Source organism: Amblyomma mixtum, chromosome 9 (genome assembly GCF_055824585.1).
Source record: "Amblyomma mixtum isolate Tamu chromosome 9, ASM5582458v1, whole genome shotgun sequence".
Lineage (NCBI taxonomy): Eukaryota > Metazoa > Arthropoda > Arachnida > Ixodida > Ixodidae > Amblyomma > Amblyomma mixtum.
Genome location: NC_143020.1, coordinates 28271771 through 28280140, shown reverse-complemented (window position 1 = coordinate 28280140; position 8370 = coordinate 28271771). Strand labels below are relative to the sequence as shown.

Here is an 8370-nt window from a genome sequence, read left to right as displayed (position 1 = left end):
CTTCTTGGAGAGATGTAATAAAGCTGTGAATGAAGTTAAGTGGGATTGCTGCTGGTTTTTTTTTCAGCTGTAAAATGCAGGCTGTTGCTGGATGCAGCATTTCTCGGCCCAAGCATGTGCTCCCATGTAAATGCTGACTACATTCACAAGGCGGTAGGCATATGGCACTGGGGCCATCCCAAAGGCCAACTGAGCTTAACTAAATACTATATACAAATTGAGTAACTGCCGTCAGTCGCAGTGAAGTTAATTGCACATAAGTGCTCATCAGCGTATACTTTTAAAATGCAAACTTTCTTTGTTGTGATAAAAGTTCGGATGAGTGAAAATCTGATTCAAGATTAGTGGGAGATCTATGATAAATTGGTAACGTTAGTTTAAATGACAGAAGGTGGGGCACTGAATTTAACGAAATAGTCATGATGACCTGAATAAATATTGGTGAATTAAACGACAAAGTTTTAATTTGTGATTTTTAAGAGACCAATGGGAGCCAAGAAGAGGAAAAATAAATTTTATTTGTTCCTATTATTCTTAAATGACGATCAAGAAAAGGCAGAATAAATTTTATTTGTTCCTATCATTCATAGATGGCGATCAAGAGGCAGAAGAAATTTTATTTGTTCCTATCGTTCATAGATGGCGATAAAGAAAAGGCGGAATAAATTTTATTTGTTTGTGTCATTCATAGGTGGGTCCAAGAAAAGGCAAAATAAATTTTATTCCTATCGATCACATATGGCCTCCAAAAAAAGGCAAAGTAAATTTTATTTGTTCCTATCGTTCATAGATAGCATCCGAGAAAAGGCAGAATAAATGTTTTTCGTTCCTATCGTTCATAATGGCATCTAGAAAAGGCAGTGTAAATTTTATTTGTTCCTGTCATTCATAGATGGCGCCCAAAAAAAGGCAAAATAAATTTTATTTGTTTCTGTCGTTCATAGATGTCATACAAGAAAAGGCAGAATAAATGTTATTTGTTCCTATCGTTCATAGATGGCGTCCAAGAAAAGGCAAAATAAATTTTATTTGTTCCTATTGTTAATAGATGGCGTTCAAGAAAAGGCAGTACAAATTTTATTTGTTCCTATCGTTCATAGATGTCGTCCAAGAAAGGCAAAATAAATTTTATTTATTCCTATGCTTCATAGATGGCGTCTGTGAATAATTAGAAGCAAAGTGGCTTAGGCTTAGGCTTAGAAAAACTTTATTATATCAGATAATCAGGACGGCGGCCTCGCCATCCTGTCCTTGTCAGACGGCCGAGATTCCTTGGGACCGAGCGGCTTCGAAGTCAGAGTTTGGCCTTTCTGTGATATCGCCAGCGCACCTCGTACTTCGAGTCACGTGCACCATGCGGAAAACCAATGAAGAGCCTCGGAACTCGGGGAACAGAACAAACGGCGCAGCTGACACGTGACAGTGGTCAGCATATTTACGTTACACAGAAGCGGCCGTCGTTGACCTGCAGCTGAGTTTTCTTTCGGGGTTACTTTTCAAGTTGCTCTGCACGGCTGGCTTGTGAGCAGCTTCAATTTCTTGCTTGCCATTCTTATGTTTGTGAATTTAACATGAACTGAATAGGAGAGTGAAATAACTAGAAGAATAAGGATGGGGTGAAGTGCATTTGGCAGGTTCTCTTAAATCATGAATGTCAGTTTGCCAATATCCCTAAGGAGAAAAGTGTACAGCAGCTGTTCCTTACCGGTACTTACCTATGGGGCAGAAACGGCAATCAGTTATATGGGGCAAGCAGTCATTTACTACCAGGTGGTAAAATTTCTTTCATGAATGACTTTTCATATATCTACTGACAGAATGTGGAAGACCAAGCACGCAGTTACGCACTATCAGATTGACAGTGCTGTCGACAAAGTCCTTAACAGCAATCACACCCAGTAGTTCATCCCCTTGTCTGGCTTGAAATATGTGTGACAAAAATATCTTTGCTACCAGTAACCAGAGTATGTGATGACTAGTGTCACTAATTATGGGCTCTGAGAAAAACCTCCGCATATGCTTCCCAAATGCCGTATATGTGTTCAACGCAGTGAACCAAATGATGGGTTCTTCTGGCTTTGAGTACGTTATCAACTTGGAAGATGTTCTGCACTTGTCACACTTGTGTCTTTGCGTTAAGCAGCTCTGCCTGACATCATGGCCGCCACTTAGCCTGTGTATGCCGGTGTTGTTGCTGTAACTGCTGTTCCGCTGTGAAATGTATGTATTAAGTGCTGCTTTTAGCCTGCAGTCATTAGCCGATTTCAGTTTACCTTCAGTCACCGCAAGCAATCCCATGGGCTCTACGGTCACCAGCAGAAAAGTACAATACAATTAATTTTTCTTGTGACAAGTCACTGCCAACCCTCACTAAAACATATATATTTTTCCAGCTTCTCACATTGTAGTGAGTAAATTACTCCCCCTCTATAACTCTTGAACGCCGACTGCTGAGGTGTAGCTTGCAGCCAGATGAGAAAGAGTAGACCGGCCCAATATGACTTGTACTTACCATTATGATGAAATTAAATAAGAGAAGAATGTTACACATGAGAAAGCACGCAGCATCTCGCTGTTCCTTTGCTCCTGGCGTGCGCTAGTGCCACGAAGTCTGCTGCTGCACCCAGCACGCAGCGCATTTCAAAAGTTTGGCGTCAAGGTGAACTTGCCACCCATTTCCAAACCAGTTGCGCACAAGACAAGTTTAATAAAAAGCGTCCCTCTAATGCAGCGTCTCAGTAAACAGCCGCTAGAGTAGAAAAAATAGTTTACATGACTATGTGGGTATGGGCAATAAATTAACATGAAGGGCGAATGACTAGCTTGCTATCAGAGTCTGCGGCTCAGTCCACTTCTTCGACGGTGGGTCCCGAATGGTGTGGAGCTGCCGACACATGCTTAGGTCCCTGCTGCTGCTGGTAAAGCTTGCTCATGACAGGCATGCAAGCCTGCTGCAGCTCCTTGAGCTGGTGCTCGTACTCCCCCTTCTCGGCCAGGCTGTTGGCGTCAATCCAGGAGAAGGTGTCCCGGCACTTGAACTGCACGGACTCCCTGTCGGAGGAAGGGAGCCTGTCCACGGCTTCTTCGGCGGCCTGCTTGACCCCGTAGACGTAAGATTCGAGGGAGTTGCGAGCGGCCACCCTCTCGCGCTGTGCGTCGTCCTGCTGCTTGAACCTCTCGGCCTCGGCGAGCATCCTCACGATGTCCTCCTTGGAGATGCGGCCCTTGTCGTTGGTGATGCGGATGCTCTCCTGTTTGTCCGTGCTCGTGTCCCGGGCCGACACCTGCAGGATGCCGTTGGCGTCCAGGTCGAAGGTCACCTTGATCTGGGGCACGTCGCGGGGCGCCGGCGTGATGCCCCTGAGGTTGAACGTGCCCAGCAGGTGGTTGTCCTTGGTCAGGGCGCGCTCTCCTTCATACACCTGGATGGTGACCGCCGGCTGGTTGTCTGCGTACGTGGTGAACGTCTGCGATGTCTTGCAAGGGATACGCGAGCTGCGCTCCACGATGGGCGTCATCACTCCGCCTGCAGTCTCGATGCCCAGCGACAGCGGCGCCACGTCCACCAGCAGCGCGCCGCGGCTCCGTAGGCCACGGCCTCGTCAGGGTTGATGCCCATGGACAGCTACTTGCTGTTGAAAAAGTCTCGCAGCAGCTTCTACACCTTGGGGATGCGCGTTGAGCCGCCCACGAGCACCACGTCGTAGATCTGGGACTTGTCCATCTTGGCATCGCGCAGGGCGCGTTCCACGGGCTCGAGTGTGCTGCGGAACAGGTCCATGCAGAGCTCCTCGAAGCGGGCGCGGGTAACCTTGCTGTAGAAGTCGATGCCTTCGAACAGGGCGTCGATCTCGATGCTCGCCTCGGCCCAGCTGGACAGGGTTCGCTTGGCGCTCTCGCAGGCCGTACGCAGTCTCCTCACTGCCCTCGGGTTGACCCGCAGGTGTTTGCGGTGCTTGCTCTTAAACTCCTGCACGAAGTGCTCTACCATTCAGTTGTCGAAGTCCTCGCCCCCCAAGTGGGTGTCTCCGGCCGTTGAGCGCACTTCGAACATGGAGCCTTCGTCGATGGTCAGCATGGAGACGTCGAAGGTGCCGCCTCCAGGTCGAAGATGAGGACGTCCTCGCCGCGCAGGTTCTTGTTCAGCCCGTAGGCCAGAGCGGCGGCAGTCGGTTCGTTGAGGATGCGCAACACTTTGAGGCCGGCGATGGCTCCGGCGTCCTTGGTAGCCCGTCTCTGTGAGTCGTTGAAGTAGGCTGGCACCGTGATGACGGCGTCGCTCACTTTCTTCCCAAGGTAAGCCTCTGCCGTCTCCTTCATCTTGCTCAGAATCATGGCGCTGATCTCTTCCGGGTTGAAGTGTTTCCGCTCGCCCTTGAAATCGACGCTGATCTTGTGTTTGCCTCCGTCATTCTCCACCTTGAAGGGCCAGTGCCGGAGGTCGTCCTGGATCTTAGGGTCGTAGTAGCGGCGTCCGATCAGCCTTTTGGCATCGAACACCGTGTTCTCCGGGTTCATGGCCGCCAGTGCCTTCGCTGCATCGCCAATCAGCCGCTCCGTGTGCGTGAAGGCCACGTAGCTTGGCGTCGCCCGGTTGCCCTGGTCGTTGGCGATGATCTCGACGCTGCCGTGCTGGAAGACACCTATGCACGAGTACGTGGTGCCCAGGTCGGTGCCGATTGCCGGCACGTCTGCCATTGTTCGGCTAAGCATGGTGAATGTGTTGTTGTGAAAGTTGCGTTCCGTTCAGAACACTCGATCGCTTGATGCAGTCAGTAAAACCTGCAAACGGCTGCGCGGGGCGGCGTTTATACCATTCGCGCGCTTTTCTAGAAATGCCCAGAAATCTCGCGAGCGGCGCCAACCAATCGAAGCAAAGTGGTTCAACGACGTCACGCAAGCTGTTCTGCTACGGTGGCTAGAGGGGTAGTTCTGTGATTGGTCTGCGGGTACTGCGGTGTTAAGAAAGCTACAGAAAGGTCTCGCGTCGTCTGCTTTCGGCTTACGAAGAGCAAAAAAAAAAAATGAACTGCGATGCCCAACAAACACAAAACCTACTCAGAAACTCCAAAAAAGGATGGAATGTCCCAGTCCCAGTACAACGTTTATCAAACGTTTCCAGACCATAGAGGCACGACATAGAAACACAAGCAAAAAGGCAGTGCTCCCACTAAATGTCTAGAAACGTTTTTTTCTGGAGTGTTAAGCAGCAACAAAAGCGAGTTAATGCATTTTCGTCCCAGAAATGTAACTGGGCATAACGTTTTGGGACCAATGATTTTCAACAAGAAATAAAAATCGACTGCTCGCGCTCTCTTTTCTCTCTCCTTCGCGCCACAAGCTGCGGGGAGAGAAGGTTTTGCTCTTGCACTCGTCGTTTTGAGAGATGAAACGGCAGTTTCATTCGAACAGCCGAAGGAAGCGGTTAACCCCGCATCTCTCTCGGTGCATGCGTTTCTCGCACGTGGGCCGTTGGCTCCATTGCAGGCAGGCGGCGGCGGTCTGCATTTTCATCGCGCCGCCGGCAGCGGCGGTCAACATCTTTCCCGTCTTCTAGCGTTTTCCCAGCTTGCGCCCAACTTCAAAACTGTGTGGTGGTCCCTCCAGGCGTCTCCGACTATCGGCACTCCACGCTGCGCCGCTGTCTAGCAGAAGTGCGGTAATGGCCTCCCGTCGCTCGCCCGGCTTCCTCGCTGGACGGACGCCATTTTGCGCATGCTTATTCGCGCTGCCCCAGACGTTCGAGCACAAGCCCCAGCGCGCGGCAGTTCTTGCTCTCGTCACTGCGCCAACTGGGCTGTCGTGGACTTCGTAGCTACGGATTCATGGAAGTTTTCCCGCGCACCTCGGCGTGCCCACACCATTCCTTTTGGAACTGATGCCGCGGCTGCGCATCGCAAGTCCTTTGCGCAGCTCCACGGCCCTACTGATGCCGCTGTTCGAGGCGGCGTTCGTGGCAGCGGAGTTCGTGGCAATAGGTGACTCCTCGCACGCACCCTGCATTCCTCAGCGCCTCCGACGACTGCAGCACGTTGGTGGCGGCAGCTTGGCCGTCTACTACGGTCTGAGGCGGGAAGGACCTCCGAGACCCACCACTCTCTTTCTGCGAGTGCCCATGGATTAGCCTGCTCTACCAACTTCGCCACCGCGCAGCCATCCTGCCGCAGCGGTATAGTTTGTGCAGTGTTCGCGTGGTTATATTGACTCTCTCCCACTGGATTAATCGTGCCTTGATCTCGACTCCCACGCTGGACTGTGCCGCATGCGCGGTCTGCCGCACCATGGATGCAGCGCGCCACCGCACGTACCTGAGCACGTTCACCTTCCCGCCTGGCTCCAAGCAGTCTTATCCCCACACTTAGTCACAAGAAAATAAAACTCCCAGGATCGTTACGAGGGTGTAACGCGTAGTTTGAGCGCTCGCTGTGCTGTGAGAAGGCGCAGGACAGAAGCCTGCGTTTAATTTATGGTTTCAGCTGTTGCAGCCTTGTATTTCATCCCTGGGTTTCCGTAGGCAACGTCGTCAAGGTATGTTGGTTTATTTTAATTATTAATTTAATTTATTTATTTAAGCATACTGCAGGCCCTTTTCGCATTTTTTTTATTTTCGCCTAGTAGAACTAATACAGACTGTTGCGCAAATCAGAGAAAATCGAAAAAAAATTCTCTCGGTTTAACCGCGCGTATGTTCGGGCTCAAATTTCGCACAGAGGTTGCATTTAGTGGTCAGTTTTGTTTTATATTACATTTAGGTGGGGTACTTGCCTGATTCGGGCAGAATTATTTGGAAATCCCCATCGTCTGTGGCGACGGAGAACCAAAATCAAAAGACTTCGCAGCAATGGTACGCGTAGCGCCATCTCGCAGCCATCGGAGAAACGAGCTCCCCTTCTAGCCACCATACCACCGCCCTCCCCGGTGGAGAGCTCGTTTCTCCCATGGCTGCGAGATGGCGCTACGCGTACCATTGCTGCTACAAAAAGAAATTTAACGAAGAAGATGACACATGTGCAGTGTGTGGTAGATCTGTGGAAACAATTGAACACCTCATAATCAAATGTGATGGTATCCATCCGGATGTCGATGCAGGCACAGTCACTCTTTCTGAGGCCCTAGGGTTTAAAGATAACAATGGTCATGTAAATAAATCTGCAGTGGAAGTCAGCAAAAAGCGATTGGAGGATTGGTGGCTGAAAAGCAGAGATGTGGCATAAGGTTAGAATAGTAGGAAACCGTAGGCAAAGTTGATGGAGAATCTTAATGAGAATTGCCAACACAGTAAACAAAAAAAATAATAAATAAAGAAAAGCTGAGCATGGTGGCAATTGCCACCACCCCGTTTCAAAGGGGGCGCTCCTATCCATCCATCCATCCATCCATCCATCCATGCGAAGTCTTTTGATTTTGGTTCTCCGTCGCCACAGACGATGGGGATTTCCAAATAATTCTGCCCGAATCAGGCAAGTACCCCACCTAAATGTAATATAAAACAAAACTGACCACTAAATGCAACCTCTGTGCGAAATTTGAGCCCGAACATACGCGCGGTTAAGCCGAGAGAGAGAGAGAGAGAGAGAAAACTTTTATTGCTCTTTCAAGAGATTCGCGGAGATGAAGACTTCTGGGACGTCCTGCTTGGGCGCTGGCGACTTGAGTCTTCGAGCAAGGGTGGGCCCTCAGTCCAGGGCTCCACTGAGTCGTGCCGCTTCAACAGCGTGCTGTACCAAGGCCCTCTGGACCTCGAGCTCGCTGCTGGAGAGACAGCTCTCCCATTGCTCCTCACTCGGTGTTTGATAATTGTGGAATGCTGTTTCTTTCGCACTCCCAGGTAATGTGATAGAGTGTAGGTGTACCGCCGCACCAGGGACAGTCTGATCTGAATTGCGTTGGTGACATTTTGCTGTATATGTACAGGTTAGGAAAAGTGTTCGTCTGTAGCCTACGCCATCCTACAGCCTCTTCCCTAGTCAGTGCTCTGTGTGAGAATTTTTTTTCGATTTTCTCTGATTTGCGCAACATTCTGTATTTTTTTTTCTGTTTTGATAACACGTCGCTGAAGCTTGCTCCGAGTCTCTAAGCGTGAGGGGGGTTTCAACTTGAAGAAAATCCGTGACCTGAAACTGCGTGTCTGCAGCGTACGCCCATCTCGTCTTTTCTTTTGTCGCCGAAGTTGCTCTTTACATACGTTTGCTTTTGCGTGTGCATATCTGCTTTTGTAGCCCTTAGAATGCTCGTTTAAGGTGCATCAACTTTCAGCCTGTATTCTGTTTTACTTGCTTCATATTGCAGATTTCTCAGGGCTGGAGAAAAAAGTGGCCATCATATGCATGGCGCCGTAGTGTTATGTACACTGTGTATTAAATGGTGCAT

The 8370-nt window shown here is 49.7% G+C and overlaps 1 pseudogene; it reads right to left on the bottom strand.

Annotated features, from left to right (window-relative positions):
• Nucleotides 1–2843: 2843 nt before the first annotated feature.
• On the bottom strand, nt 2844–4698 carry LOC149328605 (heat shock protein 68-like; annotated as a pseudogene).
• Nucleotides 4699–8370: the final 3672 nt, after the last annotated feature.